This window comes from Tupaia chinensis, unplaced genomic scaffold, assembly GCF_000334495.1.
Source record: "Tupaia chinensis unplaced genomic scaffold, TupChi_1.0 Scaffold000077_1, whole genome shotgun sequence".
NCBI classification, from domain to species: Eukaryota; Metazoa; Chordata; class Mammalia; order Scandentia; family Tupaiidae; genus Tupaia; species Tupaia belangeri.
In genome coordinates this window covers 5,143,442-5,160,851 of record NW_006159538.1, presented here as the reverse complement: position 1 = coordinate 5,160,851, position 17,410 = coordinate 5,143,442, and the positions used below count along the sequence as shown (strand labels likewise).

The 17,410-nt window shown below is 51.7% G+C and overlaps 1 protein-coding gene and 1 long non-coding RNA gene across 16 annotated transcripts in view; one reads left to right on the top strand and one right to left on the bottom strand.

Annotated features, from left to right (window-relative positions):
- BMAL1 (basic helix-loop-helix ARNT like 1) overlaps window positions 1-17,410 on the top strand; it is an 81,343-nt gene that overhangs the window by 10,159 nt on the left and 53,774 nt on the right. The gene's annotated exons all lie outside the window — the stretch shown is intronic.
- LOC102481472 (uncharacterized) lies at window positions 5,950-11,759 on the bottom strand. Of its 2 annotated transcripts, none has more exons than XR_333679.3 (3): window positions 11,395-11,759; window positions 8,143-8,279; window positions 5,950-6,444 (listed from the first exon to the last, which is right to left on the bottom strand). It is a non-coding gene; the product is annotated as an uncharacterized LOC102481472 (long non-coding RNA). The 2 variants fall into 2 exon arrangements; XR_001369823.2 differs by having other exon boundaries at window positions 11,578-11,759.

Below are 17,410 nucleotides of genomic sequence, written 5' to 3'. Positions count from 1 at the left end.
TTTAAATTTTTTTGAGAGTTTCTTGTTTGTTTTGTTTTTGTTTTTGTTTTTTTGCTATAGGGTGCATGCACTCACCAGAGAGACAGAGAAAGACAAAGAGACAGAAAGTGAGAACTCACCCCTGCGGGCATGGCCGCCATGCCACAATCCCTTCTCCATCTCCTCTCAGGATTTTGGGCATGCACGCACACTTTCCTGGCATGAGTTTTAAGTTGCTGGGTTCAGGACTTGAACCCTGGTCCAATATGTAGGAGTCCAGCGATTTAGCCATTAGGCCATCTGTTGGTCCCAAATGCCCCCCCCCCTTTTTTTTTTTTTAGAGGTTTTTGCTATAGGGCACGTGTACTCTCCAGAAAGACAGAAAGAGAGGGAGAGACAGAAAGCGAGAAGTCACCCCCCCAAGAGGGATGGCCACACTGTAATCCCTTCTCCTTCATTCTCCTCTCGGGATCTCGGGCACGCACGCACACACACCCAGTGTGAGTTTAAGCTACCAGGTCTGGGACTCGAACGGTGTTCCCTACATGGGAGTCCAGTGACACAGCCATTATGCCAACCACTGGTCCTCCAAATGTCCCTTCTTATTTTTAACAGGTGTACTCCGTTTTACGAGTGCATTTTAAGTTCATTTAGTCATTCCTGTGTTGGTGGACACTCAGGTGATTTTTGATCTTTTGCCATTGTGTCCATTGCTGCTGTGGGCACTTTTGTACACACCTGTGAATGTTTGCGTGAGATTCCTTGTGGTATAGACACCCAGAAGTGGGACTTTGGAATAAATGGTTTGCCAGTTGCAACTTGAGTCAACATTGGATTGGCCGTGTCGTCTAATGGTGTTCATGCCTGTCCAAAATCCCGACTGGCTGGAGAAATGGAGAGTGGACTGCAGCATGACCCCACTGCGGAGTGCTCTCTCCCTCTCTCATCCTCCAGAAGGTTTGCACCAATTCATCTTTTCCCAAGGAACATCTCATTATGACTCTGATAACCTAGTTTTTGCTTCAATGTGTACAAGAAAAGTACATTTTAAAAATGCACAGATATGCCATCAAATGGCATGCTTGTCTTAGAAAAGCATTCAAAATATATACGTCCATAGATCTAATAAAATGATTCTCATGTCTCGGCTTGAATGTTGGTTATAATCCTTGCAAGATGGTAAAGATGTTCCCGAAGTACTGTAGCCATTTACTAAGTACCTAGTGAGGTTATGGGACCTGCCAGGCAGTCTTGCTGGGCTGGCGGCCCGAGCCGGCTCCCTCTTCCACAGCTGTCCCAGGGCCGGCTTTTCTGCCCACTGAAGGCTGCCCTGTCAGCCCTGAGCTGGGTCTGCATTTGAAGGGGCTGGACTAGGGAGTATCAAGCCTCAGCCCAAAGAGACCTGGGAAGGGGAAGTGGCAGGTGACTGCTGTGAGACTGGGACAAAGCGTTTTCCTGCAACGTGCCATGGAAGTTTCCTTTACCGAGAAGGGTGGGGAACGGAAAGGGAAGGGACGCTCCCAGACTTCCCGCGGGCACCTTTGTTCACAGCTTTCTCCTAGGGGTGCGAATGTTTAGGTTCATGTTCTGAAATGTTGCCTTAGCAGTGGGGAACGATCTGCAGATCCTCGGCCAGGGACCCAAGCTGATCACATGTGGTGAGGACTCCGTGTCCAGGAGCACCTTCTCTTTAGGAGGGGCGGATCTGAGAGATGGTCCCGCCACTACTAGCCGCTAGTGACCTTCTGAATTCCAGCTTCTCCAGAGACCCCTCCCTGGTCCTCTGAGCTGGTGTCTGTCCTTTGCACTGCTCGCCCTCTGTGGGCATAGCTCCTCTTCCGCCACCTCATTGATGAGGCTGCAGTGGCTTCGATGCCCTAAGCAATCCTTCCAAGAGGCCCTCTGTTTCATTAGACCCATGCTGGGCCATCTGGTTTTCTGGAAAGGGGACTTTGGAGTCAGGTAGATCTGGGTTCAGATCTTAGCCTCATCATTTATTTTTTTCTTCTTTTCCTTTTATTTATTTATTTATTTATTTTCAGTTTTGCCGCAGGGTATGTGTACTTGCGGGGAGGCAGGTGGGTGGGGAGTGAGAAAGCACCACTTGAGGGGATAACCACACCCATGACCCCCCCCACACACACACTCTCTCCTTTTGGAATTTCGGACACATACACAGGTGTGCCCAGCATACCTCTCCAGCTGCCAGGTTCAAGACTCAAACTGCACCATGTGGGATCTGGCTTCTTCAACTACCACACCACTGGCTGGCTCTGGCCTCGTTGACTAATAGTGTAACCCTTTGGCTGGAGACCTTCCCTCTTTAACCTCAGTGTCCCCTTCCGTACAGCAAGGACAGTCATTCTCTCACAAAGCCATACTGAGGGCCGTGTGGAGCATTATTTGATGTGCAGCACAGAATGAACACTCTGTCAATGGGAGTCCTCACTCATCCTGCTGTAGAAAGTTCTCCTCTGGGGAGACTCTGAACTGCTGGCTTCTGGCTGGGCTCCTTGGGTGAGAGGAGGATTACCATCTAAGCCCAGAGACGAGTCATAGATGATGTGTGTTCTCGGGAGCTCACTGGTAGAGAGCCCAGCAAGCAGAGACCACATAATGTGTGTGTGCAATAATAGAAATGGACTAATAAGAGGTAAGATTACTCCAGGTGGAGGAGAGTGGGAGAGGTCATCAAGCACGTGGGGTTTTGGAGGTCGAATAGGAGTTTTACAGGGGGCGATAAATCATAAATAGTTAACAGGGCACTCTATCTATTAGAAATGAAATTTTATTGTGTTTATGTACGTATGCTAACTTCTTTTGACTCCTGCCAATACACTGATGTAGTCCAATTCAGCTCCTCACTTTCCTTTTCCTCTCAGTTTGCCTCCTCCTTTCCATGCACCCGCCCCTCCCCAGCCTTAAAGTACTCAGCCACTAAACATCTCTTAAAAAATGTTTTCGTGCTTTGGTAATTCCCCAGAGGATGCTATTTCACGCTACTAAGGTTTTACAAGAGCTTTGCTGAAGCTGTTCTTTTTCCATTCCTTTTTCTTTGGTATGAACAAGTTCGTGTGCTTACTCACCAGTGAGCAAACTGCCACCTGTTTGATGTTTGCAGTGTGACTCCTGTCACCAGACACGTGTTGCCCACTTAGTCCCTAGCGCATCGGGACCTGGAAAACGGGCTGGTGTCTCTTTTTTACAGACAAGGTAACTGAGGCTCAGAGACGTTAGTACGCGGAATACCACAGGCATGAGTCGGGGAGCCACGGCTGAACTCCAGGGTCTCCTCCCTGTCCTCTGCCGTGCGCAGGGGCCCGCGCACAGTAGGTGTGCAGCCACCTTTGTATGAACTCAGGGGAGAGCTGCCATGCTCCTGTCAGTTCGCTTCATGCTGCACGTGGTGTGGACTCTGTTACCTCCTACCTTCAGTGGGGCCCCAGAACCACGCTGCAGGTATAACCAGTGAAAAACACGACACCCCTTCCCCCTGCTTGTGTTTCTCAGGTACTTGGAATCGGTTAGACTTAAAATGTAGTCGTTTGCCTCACCTCTGCCTTAAGGGATTTGGAGAGGAGAGCAACAGTGCTTCCAGCCTGGGAACTGGGAGCTTAGGTTCCGGGGCTTCCGTTTAACTGCGGGTACGTAGTGCCCCTCTCTGGCTTTATGGTCCTAGCTGCAGCCCGGAGCTCGGTGGGCCTGAGGCCCTGCCCGCTGTGTGGTCCTGCACACCCGGTGAGGCTGTGGAGTGTGCAGGAAGGGACGCCAGCGCTGGTGTTGCCTACCGGCCCTGGAATCTGGCTCCGTGACTGTAGGCCGGTCACTTCTCTGTGCTCCTGCTCGGCTGTGGAGGCTCCGGGACCTGAATGAGCAGCGTGGGCTTCTTTCCCTCTGACTACTCCTGAGTGTGTTGGTTCGGGGCTCGTGGGTGTTCGTACAGCTGAAACCCGAAGCCCCGTCAGATGCAGTGTTAATTACACCCCGCAGCACCCTGAGATCCTCAGCCCTTTTCTTGAAGTGCTTTCCTGTTAAGAAATCCTCCAGGGAAGGGACCCCATTGAGCTTCATTAGTGCCTCGGGACGTGCCTTGTTTTTCCACTGTTCTCCCCTTGCCGACAGCGACAGCAGCTGCCGGTGAGTCAGTTTGCGTGTAAGAGATTTCTTCACGCCTCTGCCGAGAGGCAACCTCCATTCACTTAGCAAATGGTGGCCATGCACAGGCGTGAGGTGGGAGGGGCGCAGAGAGGCGTGTTCAAGGGGCTCCCGGGGAGAAAAGGCGGGCGGTGGGCGCCGTGGAGGAGAGAGGACTGTGGCTGTCTGGCCAGGGTCAGGAGCAGCCTCGGCGAGCAGAGCTGACTTCTAAGTGGGACTCATGGGACTTGGAGGGGCCTCCCAGCGTTAGCAGTCTGCAAAAGGCACCTGGAGCAGGAGGCGGCATGGGCAGAGCCTCCTGGTGGGAGGTGACACGGTGGGTGCATGCCAGGGGCTGGGGTGAAGAGGTGGAGGACCTGAGCTGCCACACCTTGGCAGTCATCCACCAGCTGGTGAGCCCCACATCTTTGTCACCAGCCCGGACCTTTATCCTGAGCCCCCAACTCTCATGCCCACTGCCCACCCAGCAGCTGCAGTTTGATTTTAATGGGCACCCCAGCATGACTGAAAACGGGCTTCACTTGGTCTTTTAAAAAGAAGAAGCAGGGGACCAGCAGATGGCGTAATGGTTATGTCTCTGAACTCCCAAGTAGTCAACTGCAGTTCGAGTCCCAGACCCAGTGGCTTGAGACTCATAATGGATGTGTATGCATGAGTGCCCAAAACCCCCGAGAGGAGACTGGAAAAGAAGGGATTTCAGCATGGCCATACCCCCAGGGAATGATTTCTTGTTTTCTGTCTCTGTCTCCCCAGTGAGTGTATGCACCCTATAGCAAAAACTTATTTAAAAAAAAAATTGAAACAAATGAACAGCCTTCCCCATGTTATGTAGTGTCGCCATTTACCTGGTTTCCCAGGCCCAAAACGTAGATGCCACCCGTGACTCTGTTCCTGTCCTCATTCCTCATGTCAGCCGTTTGTATGTCTTAAGAGCCCTTCCTTCAAAGTCTGTCCCGGCGGCTGCCACCCCTGTCTACCTGGGCCAGACCTCACCACCTCCCAGCAAGTCATCCTGCTTCCCCGCTGACGCCCCTGTCCTCAGGTTTTCTTGTAGTCAGGCCAAGTGATCTTTTATTTTTTTAAAGAATTATTTATTTAATTTTATTTATTCATTGATTCTTTTTTAATTTGACAGAGAGAGAGAAAGTGAGAAAGCAAACCATCAGGTTCCAGACTTGAACCATGGTCAGCCGTGTGGGAGTACCCAGCACTTTAACCACCATGCCACCTGCTGGTCCCAGGCCAAGTGACATTTTTAAGGGTGTCATTCTCCTACTAAAAACTCTCCTGTGACTTTCTGGGCCCCTCTGAACAGGATCTAGACTCCCCGCCATGGCCTGCTCGGCCCTCTTCCCTCTGAGCTCACCTCAGCACTCTGAACTCCATTTCAGCTACTGTTCTTGCAGCTCCTTCTTTTTGCCCCAGGGTCTTTGCATTTGTTGCCCTTGGCCTGGATCCTTCTTCCTCCTCGTCTTTGCCTGGCTCACCTTCACTCCATCCTGGTCTCTGTCCAAGAATTCTTTCTTGCTTGTCTAAAGAAAGCACTATCCTGGGACCAGCAGACGGTGTTGTGTTTACATCGCTGGACTCCCATGGAGTCAACTGTGGTTCGAGTGTTGGACCCAGCGGTTTAAAACTCATGCCAGGCGTGCGCGTGTGTGTGCGTGTGTATGTGTGTGTGCCCAAAATCCCAAGAGGAAAATGGAAAAGGCATTGCAACGTGGCCATGCCCCTTGGGGGGGGAGGTGATTTCTCACTTCTGTCTCTCCAGTGAGTATACGATCCCTATGGCAAAAAAACTCTCTTAAGAAAAAAAAAAAAAAAGGAAAAGAAAGCACTATCTGTCCCTCCCTTTCCCACGGTCACTGTCCCCTCACCCTGCGCTGCTTTTCTTGGCACTCACCTCTCCCCGACCTCCGACTGTACCTTGTTTGTCTTTTTGTTCGTCTCACCCCGCTGGAACGTAATCCGTGAGGAGGGTCCTGGTGCTGTTTATCACAGTCACTGCTCCAGGGCAGGAAAAGAGCCTGGCACACAGTAGGTAATCAGAGGACATTAGATGGGATGGCTGAATGAGAAAAATGAATGAATTCAGACAGGCCTGCCTGCGGGCTAAGACTTGGGGTTTATCCCACCGGCAGTACGAATCTAGTGGGCATCTTTCAGGAGGTGAGTGACGTGGTCAGCACTTTTATTTTAGAAAGCCAGCTGGTGGCAGTGTGGGGGCTGGACTGGAGGAGGGTGGCAGCAGAACGGCTTCAGTGGCTGTTAAAATGGTCCAGGAGATTGTTGCTGAGCCTTGTGCCGGAGCTGTGGGGATGGAGCAGAGGGGACATGTGACAGGACCTAGAGACCTTTGTGTATTTTCGGTTTCTACGGCGATAACTTGACATAGCAATTCCTTTACAAGAAAAGCAGGAGAGGAAAGCTGGTCTAGGGAGAGGCTGGCGACCCTCCGTGATGCCCTGTCATCAGCGCACTAAGCCCTGGGGTGCACCCCCTGCTGTGCTGTTGGCCAGCCGGGGGGTGGCTCTGATACTCAGTGGCCTTCCCCATTCAGTCCTCAGTAAGTGGGTGGCAGTCCTCGCTAGCCACCAAGTTCCATTTTTCTAACTGGGTCCTTAAGTGACTTCATTGATAACCAAGGAACTTAAAGGCAGGTGCCTTGTGGCGTGCCATGGCGCCACAGGGTGTGTATTTTTCAATAGCCATCGTGCAGCACCACACCAGGATAATGTAACCCCGTGCGTACACAAAATGTATGTCAGAGAAGCACCAGAGGGTGACAGGACATGCCCCAATGTAAATCCACACCATAATTTTTATTTATTCAGAATGCTACCGTGGGTGCATAATGAAGTACACATTTATAAACACATTATCTGTAGTCTCACGTGATTGTGAACACACAGTGAAGTGACACTACCCCACTGTGGGAACAAGACAAAGACCGAGAAAGGGATTCCGGAGACTCACAGAACGAAAAAGGGGATCCCCATGCTGCAGACCTGGTAGTAAGTCCCAGCGGTCATTAAATAGGTCAGGCATTAAGTCATTAAGTGAGATGTGGCTGTAATCAACATGGTGGGACCAGTGAGTGTTAGTCTTTTTTTTTTTTTTTTAAGAGAGAGATTTTTGCTATAGGGTTCACGGGCTTGCCGTAGAGACAGAGAGATAGAAAGCGAGAAATCACCCCCCAGGGGAGATGGTCACACCGCAATCCCTTCTCCTTTATTCCCCTCCTGGGATTTTAGGCATACACCTGCGAGAGTTTTAAGCTGCTAGGTCTGGGACTCGAACCACGTTAGACTACATGGGAGTCCTGTGATGTAACCATTACACCACCTGCTGGTCCCTGTGAGTGTGAGTCTTCTTCCTGCAGGTGGGCCCATTGACCTTTGCGCATGACAAGCCGTGCTAAATCACTGGCTTCTCCTTGCAGTGGGTCCGTGTTGGACTCCAGAGCAGACTCTCTGTATTAGACTTGTCAAGTCCTAGGTGGCATCTCCAGGTGACCAGGGCCTCAGTGTCCCCCCTACTGCAAACACACACAGAAACACTTGCTCTCCCTCCGCCATCAGGGGGTCGAACTGACGGCACAGGTTCCTGGCCCAGCCATAGCCATATTGTCCGGTACGGCCCTTTTGAGAACTTTCGTTTTGGTCTTGAATGATTCCTTCTTGCGAAAACTCGATCCTCTCCGAGTGTTGATGACAAGCCTTTCATCTCTGAATGAGCACGCCCTTCCCCATTTGCCAAGCTGTCTCTCTGTATGTCTAACCAAGGTATGTCATTCTGTCTCTTAAGCCCTGGTCCAAAGTTCCTAATCCTGTGAGGTGACACACCATCTCATCTGTGTAGCTGGATGTCACCTCCTATTCCTTCTCTCCCTCCTGAAGGTCCTGATGTGGGAATAACATGAACAGCTGTACCAGAGCCCCTCCCAGCCAACACCTAGTGTGCTAGGCCTTGTGTTAGCACTTTACAGGCATTCCACCTAATCCTCACCTCCTCGTGGGCGTAAGGATTGCTGTCTTTCTGCAGACGAGGAAGCTGAGGCTCGGCCGTGCAGTGGCGCTTGGTAGTTAAGACTATAGTGGTGCTTCTTTTGTTTCCTTTCTGAGTTTGCAGTGATCCAAGGTCAACTGTGGTTCGAAAATAGGTGAATATTGTACAATAAGATTTGTTTTTTGGGGGGAGACCACATCACATAACTTTTCTTATATTTTATTATAGTATTTTATTACAGTATATTATTGCAATTGTTCTATTTTTGGATTATTGTTCATTTCTTACTGTTCCTAGTTTATCATTTAAACTTCATTATAGGTATGTATATATAGGAAAAGACACGGTATAAATACAATTCAGTACTGCCTATGCTTTCAGCCATCCACTAGAGGTCTTCGGATGTACCCCTCCCCCCATGGATAAGGGAGGCCTACTGTAGAAGCTTGAAGCCATAGAGACCCAAGATCGAATCCCAACTAGCTCTGGACCTTGGACATGTTACTTAATCTCTTTAACCTTCAGTTTCTAAAAACGAAAGGAGGTAATATAAAGAGTTCATAGAGTCACTGTGAAAATCAAATGAGAGCATGTTATTTCACAATTGTTACTATGTGCTAGACGTTCTGCTATCGTAAATACCAGCTCATTGCAAATGCTGTTGTCCTTGCCGTCAACACCACCGCCGTCCTTCTAAGGCTGCGTAACCCGTATGTAGCGGAGCCCCGCCTGACTTCAAAGCCTGTCCTTCAGCCATCCCACACTGTTGCTCCCAAGTTCATCCCATCTTAGACTTGTTGGTCCCTAAGTGTGCTCTCCTGGCCTTCCCTGGTTGTGCTACTTGGCCCTGTGTGGGCACTGGGCTCAAGCTAGCGCTCGGAAGTTTCTCAGCCCCTTGGCCAATAACCACTCATCAGTCATTGACTGAGCAGTTCCCAGAGGCTCGATTGGCTGGGCAAGAGTCTGGACAATACCTCTGGGTGGTCAGTGTAATCTCGTTTACTGTGAAAATCAGGATCTCTTCTCCTATTGCTGTGTGTCCGCAGGATTGCCCTAATAAAGTAGGAGCAGTAGCAGAAAGGGTTTGTGTGTACTCCTCATCTTGTGGGGTCTCCGATCATTTCATGAAATTGGTGAAATTTAAAGACCCCTTTCTCCAGAACAATACCAGCAACAAAATGCTCCTCCCAAAGCTTGCCTGAGGCTCCCAGCAGAACATTTCGGACTCAGGAGGCCGGCGAAGTGCACTTGGTCATTCTGCTGCTCCTCACAGGGCTGTGGAGGGTTAGTGTCTCTGCAGGACTTCTGTATTGGAGGGTTCTGGGGCATCCTGGTAGCATTTGGGAATACCGGCTTCATTGATTCTAGCCGCCATTTGCATTTGTTTCCGCTATTGGAGAAAGGTACTCACACTGGAGCTGGCCGTCCGTCTCGAGGTGCACCTGCTGGCTTGCACGTATGTCTCAGCCAGAGCCTACATCTATCAGGGAAGCGGGGGAGGCTTTTTGGCCCCAAACTTCAGACGAATAGGAATTTTCTTGTGATTTATAGATTATAAAGGAGATAAGCCAACTCCTGCAGGGTTTAATGTTCTCACTGCAGGTAAACAGAATCTTCTACTCTCAAATTTAAAATTTGTACGTTCGATCTTAAAAAGCGTGGTGCCGCCCTTTTCTGTCTTTTCAGTTTTCAAGGTATGCTTGGGGAGAGGGCGGATTCCAAGCACCTTAACGCCCCAACATCAAATTTGCTTGCAGGCCTCTCCTTGGAATCTTTCCAGGAGTCAACCTGCTGTTTCTAACAGTGACAAGAATGACGGTTACTGCCGATGGCTCCACTCCCTGCCTGGCTCTGAGGCCCCGCAGGAAGACAGGACAGAACCCTTCTCTCGAGGAGCCCCGTAGTCCTCCTTCCTCTACCTAGTGTCAGTTTCTTTCGTAGGTAGACGTGAGACTTGGATTTGGGGTGCGAGAATCGGATCTGTCATGTATGAGATCATTTGGCACAGAGTTCTTTCCGATAAATAGTTGCCTGCACGTCCCAGTTTACCTCCTTCACTTCTCCTAGGTTATAAAGCAGGACGTGCCCCCCACCAAGGCAGGATTAGAACTCTTCACGCCTGCCTCTGTATTCCAGCACCGCATGCGTTGGTATGCAGCCTCAGGCAAAACACCCTTCCTCCCTGGGTCTTGGTTTTCTCGTTGTACAGGAGAGCCCATAGTTTGACCATGTCCCATTGCGGTGAGGACAGAGGGAGGCCAGTGTAGAGAGCCGTGTCCAGAGGCCCAGCAGGTATCTGACTCTTTGGTGGATAGTTATTGAGCACCCACTAATGGCCAATCGCTGTCCTTGATGCTCTGGAAACAGTCAAGAACAAGACAGGGTCTCTGTTGTCCTAATGCTCCTACGAAAGGTTATTTCAGTCATTAAGACCGTGGGACCTGGGGGTTGCCTCGGAGCTGGGGGTTGGGGAGAGACCTCTCTGAGGAGGCTCAGTGCTCTGCGACCTCCAGGCCGCAAGTTTTCCAGCACTTTCTTTCAAACATTTTGTCCTTCTAAGTCTATGGTCCCAGCTTTGAGTCTGGGTGCTCCGGCCACACAGTGCTTCCGTTCGCCACTGGGTGCACTTGTTCACTAAGAGCTCCCGTTCAGTTTAAGCTCCTGGGAGGGGGACCCAGGTCACAGGGTCTCCTCCAAGGGGGAGGCGGGTAAGTGCTTCTCTGGGAAGTACTCACTCAGGGTCACCGAGCGCTGGACGAAGCGCTTTGTGTGAGGAGGGGAGACAGTTCGTTTCTAGCCTGAGCCCATTTTGCTCCAGTGCTGTTTGAGTGTTTTGGTTTCTAAGGAGCTAGACGTAATTCTCTCTCTGTGAGCGTGTGGCTCGCTGCAGTCCCCTCAGCGTGTGGCTCGCTGCAGTCCCCTCAGCGTGTGGCTCGCTGCAGTCCCCTCAGCGTGTGGCTCGCTGCAGTCCCCTCAGCGTGTGGCTCGCTGCAGTCCCTGGGTTCTCTGCGCGCAATACTCTCAGGGCTTGTTGAAGCACCCGTGGGCCAGTGGCCAAGACAGTCCCAACTCCTGCCCTGGCATTCGAATAGCAGAGCAGTAAGCCTGACACCCACTGGCAACCATATTGCCCCTCTCGGGGACGGCATAGATGCCCAAACGGCCCTCGTAGCCCATTGTCTTAGGCAGCAGTTACCCACACTGAGAGACAAGGAAGCCACTGAACAGAAGGACAGGCTGCCTCTGACTCACCTGGCTTGTCGGTTTGGTGACCTACTTCTGTTTGACCTGGATTTGCTCAGCACAATTAAAGACGCTGTCATTGGACATTCTTCAGCTCCCCAATTGAAGTCCAGCATGTGACAGCCTGGGCTCTTAAACGTACACAGGACCTGGCAGATGGAAGGATGGGCGGGAGGTTAGTTTTTCACTTACCTCGGAATTGTAATTCTATCACAAGGAAAGGGCTTAATTTCAAGAACATGGAACAATTATTTGAGACTAGATGCGATGCCAGAGCAGCAGGCCTTGATTCCTGCTACGGGCGGCTTAATCAGGAAATGGCCTAGATGGCCGCCTTTCAAGTAGGTCCTTGCAGTCGCTTGGCAACAGCACAGGGTCATAATTGGAAGAATTTGGCTCTGAGTGTCGGTGGGTGTTTACAGTGCACTATAGGGCAGGGCTTCTCTTATTTATAGAATATTTTGAGCAAAAAAGCAACAGAAGGCTGAAAAGCCACTAAATCTCGATTTATTTTTAACAAATTCCATTTTTCCCCTCATCCCAGAAGGAGGACTGAGTTATTAAAAAACAGTAAAAAATACATCATTGCAGAGTATGCCATATCTAATTATGGGGCTGCCAGCGTCGGCCCGCAGCCACATTGGAAGAGCTTTGCAAATCAAGCAGCCATTCAATCCGTGAACTTATATGACTCCTCTTCTTCATTTAGAGGGAGGGCGCAGTTATTGGCAAGTGAGTGCTGACCGGGAAGAGTTCTTCCCTGGCTGAAGAGGAGCTGGGAGGTGTATTTAGAGAATAGTGAGCTCATGCTCTCGAAGGGAGGTAAGGTCATTCCTCATGCCCCAGCACCCGCCCCACAGCTCCAACTCCCCACTTCAGGTTCCGGCTCCTGGCAGGGGTGCGACTGTGCCACCCCAGCCCTGAGTGACAGTTACCCACACTGTCATAAAATACATAACCTGGGCCGGCAGATAGCGTAGCGGTTTTGTTACTGGGCTCCCGCATGACCAACTGTGGTTCCAGCCCTGGACCCAGTGGCTTGAAACTCACACCGGGTGCGTGTGCGTGCGTGCCCAAGATCCCAGGAGGAGAATGGAGGAGAAGGGATTGTGGCGTGGCCATCCCACCAGGGAGTGATTTCTCACTTTCTATCTTACAGTCTTTCTCTTCTCCTCCCCCCACCCCCCCAGTGAACACATCTTAAGGCAAAAACTTCTACCAAAAAAAAGGGATAGAACCCAGCACTTTCTGCCTGTGTTCTGGTAGTGTGTTGAGGAGAATGGGACTTCAGAGACCGCCTAGTTTGAACACATCTTTCTAGAATTGGGGAAATTGAGGCCCAGTGAGGGCCGTGACCTGCCTCGGGTCCCACTGCAGGTCTTGGCAGATGCAGGCTGGGGTGGTGGTTTCTGCTTTTCCCATGGAATGGCCGACAGGCGGTGGGTTAGGCAGCTCTGATCGCCATGCTCCAAGGGGTAGGTCAGGGAGAGGCTACCCTGCACTTAGGCCGCCCAGGGACATGTGGACAGCAGGTCTTGAGTGCCGGAAGTGGCGAGTGCGGGGAGCGTGGAGCTCTGTGTCTGACTGGGGTGAGGGTGAAATGGGCTGCTCTCTGGCCCACCTGGGGAGACTGCAGAGATGCTGTAAAGCTCTGCCGTGGGAAGGGTGTGGCGCTGCTGTGTGTGCCGGAGGAGGGAGGTGTGGAGTGGAGAGCGGAGGGTCACAGTGTGGGTAAATACTGTCACTCCGAGGATCCCTGTGGGTGGATCGTTGAGGTTTTATGGGGGCATGGGCCAGCTCGGGCCTGCTGGGATGGCACGTGGGCGGCAGGAGTGCTGTCTGTCCCCGGCCCGCCCTGTTAGGTGCTGTAACTGACCCTGCTGCTCTTTGCTCAGACCCCCTGCGTCTGTCCTCTCAGCATTCTGGCAGGAGCGTCAGTGGACTAGAGAAGGCGTGTGAAACGGACCCTGCCCCTGCCCTGCCCTGGCTAGGGCTATGTGGTGGGTGCGGTGCCTGGGCCTGAGTGAGTTCTGAGTGTGAGTTCTCTTCCTGAGGCTGGGTGGGGACAGAGGGAGCTAGGGTGACCTTAGGAGGGAGGCTGGACTGTGAGCATTCTGGGGAAGGCACCCCAGCAGTGCTAGAGGCCAGTGGTTTCAGAGCATGAGCATGGGCCAGGAGGAGGTGGTCTGGGCCAGGAGAAGGGCTGAAGCAGTCAGGGAGAAGTGGAACGAGTGGGAGAGGAGTGGTGCGGGGAGGAGGCCGCAGTGGGGTGTGGCTGCGGACAGACTGGGCAGGCTGGAGGGGAGGAGGGAGGAAGCAGGGCTGGGGGCAGATCCAGCGGCTGGGATCCCAGAGCTGCACCTGGGTCCCTGAGCACATCCTCTCTGAGAAGCAGTGGTCCCCAAGGTCACCTCTGTACACTTTTCCCCCTTAATCTTCGATGCCTACAGCCTCTTGCCTGCTTTTGACTTCTCAGAATGGAGAATACATAAATCCACAGTAACAAGTTTAGAAGAAAGACTTGGAAAACAGCTGATCAATTTTAGTTGGAGAATTTTATATTTTTTTCTTGGATTTGTATTAGAGTTTTAGTACAACCTAGTAATATCCTTTGTCAGTAAAACAGTTTCTAGCTTGAAGACTGATTTTAGGGGTTTATTTCTTGTTGTTTTAGTTTTTTGCCATAGGGCTCGTGTGCTTGCTAGAGAGAGAGAAATCACCGCCTAGCGGGGTGGGGAGGGGACGGCCATGCTGCAATCCCTTCTCCATTCTTCTCTCAGGATTTTGGGTATGCCTGCACATGCACCTGGTGTGATTTTCAAGCCACCAGATATAGGACTCGAACCACAATCAACCTCGTGGGAGTCCAGCACCTTAACCACTGTGTCACCTGCTGGCCCCTATTTTTCATTTTTATGGTTCATAACAGCAACAGTGGTTCATGACGAAGGATGCCGCCAGGTGCCCTAGCTCTGAGTCAGCGTTTATGGAGCAGGCTCTCCTCTCTCTGTCGTGCTCCTTCTCAGCCATTGCATTGTGTTCTGGCGCCTCTGCTGTGTGCGGCTCAGCCCGGAGACTTACCTTGGTAAGGCCCAGATCCCAGGATTACGTCATGGTTTGGTGACACAAAGGTGGTAAAAGACTCTGTGGAGGGACAGCCCTGTATCCTAGTGGTTAAGGCAGCCAGACCCCACATGGTCAACTGTAGTTTGAATCCCAGCCCTGGTACCTTGAAAAACAGACCAGGTACATGTGTGTGCATGCCCCAAATCCCAACAGGGTGGGAAACAGGGAAGAAGAGATTATCACATGACCACACCCCATTAAGGGTGCTTCTCCTCTCCCCCTCTGTCTCTCTGTTGAGTGTACATCCCCTCTGGCAATTAAAGAAAAATAAAGATTCAGTAAAGAACACCAAGACTTTGCCTGAGAGGAGGTTGAAGCTGCTGTGGGCTGACTGGAAGGACCCTAGGCCTCCGGTCCCAGACACACCCAGGGAGTTGCCTGGCCTGACCTCAAGTGTGTGCCCCAGGTCATAAGGGCAGTAGTAGTTGACACTGTCTTTAAATTCCCCAGAGTAAGAAAATGCTGATAGTCTGTCGTCACAGCCCATCGCCTCTCGCTCTCTCTGAATCTCTGTGCCGGCACCCAGAGGGGGTTGAAGAAGCACTTTTGGTTCCTTGAGCCATCCGGAGGCCACCACCACCAAACCGTGTTCTGGGAGCCTTGAGTAGGTCTTGCCTATGTGAATATTGGTCAAAGTCCGCCTCCCTTCTCCAGGCCTGCCAGCCACACCCTGTTACCAGCACCTCTTGGTCACTGTCAACATGATGGATAGCCCAGTGGGAAGGGCATCAGAGTCACTCCCTCTGGCCACCCTCCAGGGCAGGAAACACCCCCCTTTCTATGCCCCAGGCACCCTGTTCCTCCTCCATGGACGCTCTGACTCTTAGAAATTCTTTCTTTATTCTGTCCCCAGATCTGCCTCTTGGCAGTTTTCCTCGCTGACCTAGTTCTGCCTGTGGAAGCCGCAGAACAAAGGTCTGCAGGCCTGGCAGGATTCCACCGGAGACACTTGAAAGTAGGGCCAGCCCGGCAGTGCTGTGGCTCAGTGCCGTACAGGGGGGCCGAACCCCACACTGTGGAGTTTGAATCCCAACCCCACAGCCTGAAGAACATGCTGTACATGTGTGCGTGTCCAGGGCCTCAAACCAGCCATGTGGGATGGAGAACTGGAGGAAAAGAGACTGCTGTGACCAGGCCCTGCTGGGGTGTTCTCTCTCTCACTCTCTCTGTCTCTCTCGCACATGGCATTAAAAAAACAGTAGGTGGCACAGAGGTTGACATGGCTGGATCCTACACGGCCAGCCACGTGGCTCGAGTCGTGGACTCTGCAGCTTGAAATCATACCAGGCACATGTGCACGCATGCCCCAAATCCGGAGAGGAGACTGGAGGAGAAAGGATTGCAGCGTGGCCATCCTTCTTGGGCAGTGCTTTCTCACTTTCCCTCTCTTTCTGATGAGCATATGTTCCCTATAGCACAACACTTAAAAAAAATGACAGAGAGAAGAGCTTTGAAAGCAGTGCTCCCGGACACGCGTCTCTTCCCCGCCCACCTCCTCTGCCTTCCTCCAGAGGGTCTGCATTCTCCAGTGCCTTCAGCCATTCTTCACACGGCACAGAGGTTAGTCCTACGGGAGGTGACACTGCGTGCCTGCTGCATGCCAGGCAGTCGCCTTGTGTACAACTAACAGCCACCCTGCAATCACACTGCTGCCATGACCCCGTTTTACCAAGGAGACAGGAGCAAGAGGTCCAGTCTTGGCCAGAGCCGCACGCGTAAGCGGCAGGTGGAGAGTGGGTCCCTCTGAGCTCTGGTGCCCTCACACCTCATGACCCCTCCACCCAGTGCTGAACGGAGGCCATGGCGCACTTGGGCTGGCCCAGCTCTAATAACTTATTTTGCAAGAACTCAATCAACAGAAGCCTGAGTTGAACCATTTTCTGTGAAACCGCGTCAGAGTTTGTCCTGACGGAGTGAACTGCAGGGCAGAGGCCTTCGCTGTCACTGGCAGACGGTTTCGTCTCAGCTCTGCCAGGACCCTGCAGGGTTCACAAGGTAGGCTTAGATCAAGGTGGCGCACACGGACAGTTAATGCTTTCCTTTTCTGGACACGGTGTCTACTGGAATAGCTTTCTTTTTTTTGGAGAGGATTTTGCTATAGGGCGCAAGCGCTCGCCAGAGAGACAGAGAGAGACATAGAGACAGAAAGCGAGAAATCACCCCTCAGGGGGGATGGCCATGCCACAAGCCCTTCTCCTCCATTCTCCTCTCGGGATCTTGGGCACGCACACACACGCGCCCGGCGTGAGTTTTAAGCCACCGGGTCCGGGACACGAACTGCGGTCGACCACGTGGGAGTCCAGCGACATAGCCATTACGCTAACTGCTGGTTCCCAATAGCTTTCTTATTTAAAGTGCTTCGTCATGATTTTATGGCCCAAAAACAGAGAGGCAGAGAGGTCTAGGAGCCGTCAAACCAGATCACTCCTCAAACACCTCATTCACTCTCGCAGTCACAGGTAGAAGGATGTCACAGTCACCTACCCAGCAAGGCTGGGATGTACATACCAAACACACATTTTCCTGAACTGACTCCTGGTGACTTGGGCCAGGCTTCCCAGGGGGTCTAAGGAGACATGTCTGTGACTTCATCCAGAGTCTGTGCCTTTTTTAAAAATAATTAATTGATTAATTAATTCTTTTTGTTGGAGAGTATTTTGCTGTAGGGCATGTGTGCTTACCAGAAAGACAGAGAGACAGAAAGCGAGAAATCACCCCCCCCCCGGGGGGAGGGTATGGCCCCTCCATCCCTTCTCCTCCATTCTCCTCTTGGAATCTTGGGCATGCACACACATGTACCCAATGTGAGTTTGAGCCACTGGGTCCGGGATTCGAGTCCAGCGACATGGCCATTATGCCATCTGCTGGTCCCCAGGGTCTGTGCTTTGTGTGCTCAGAC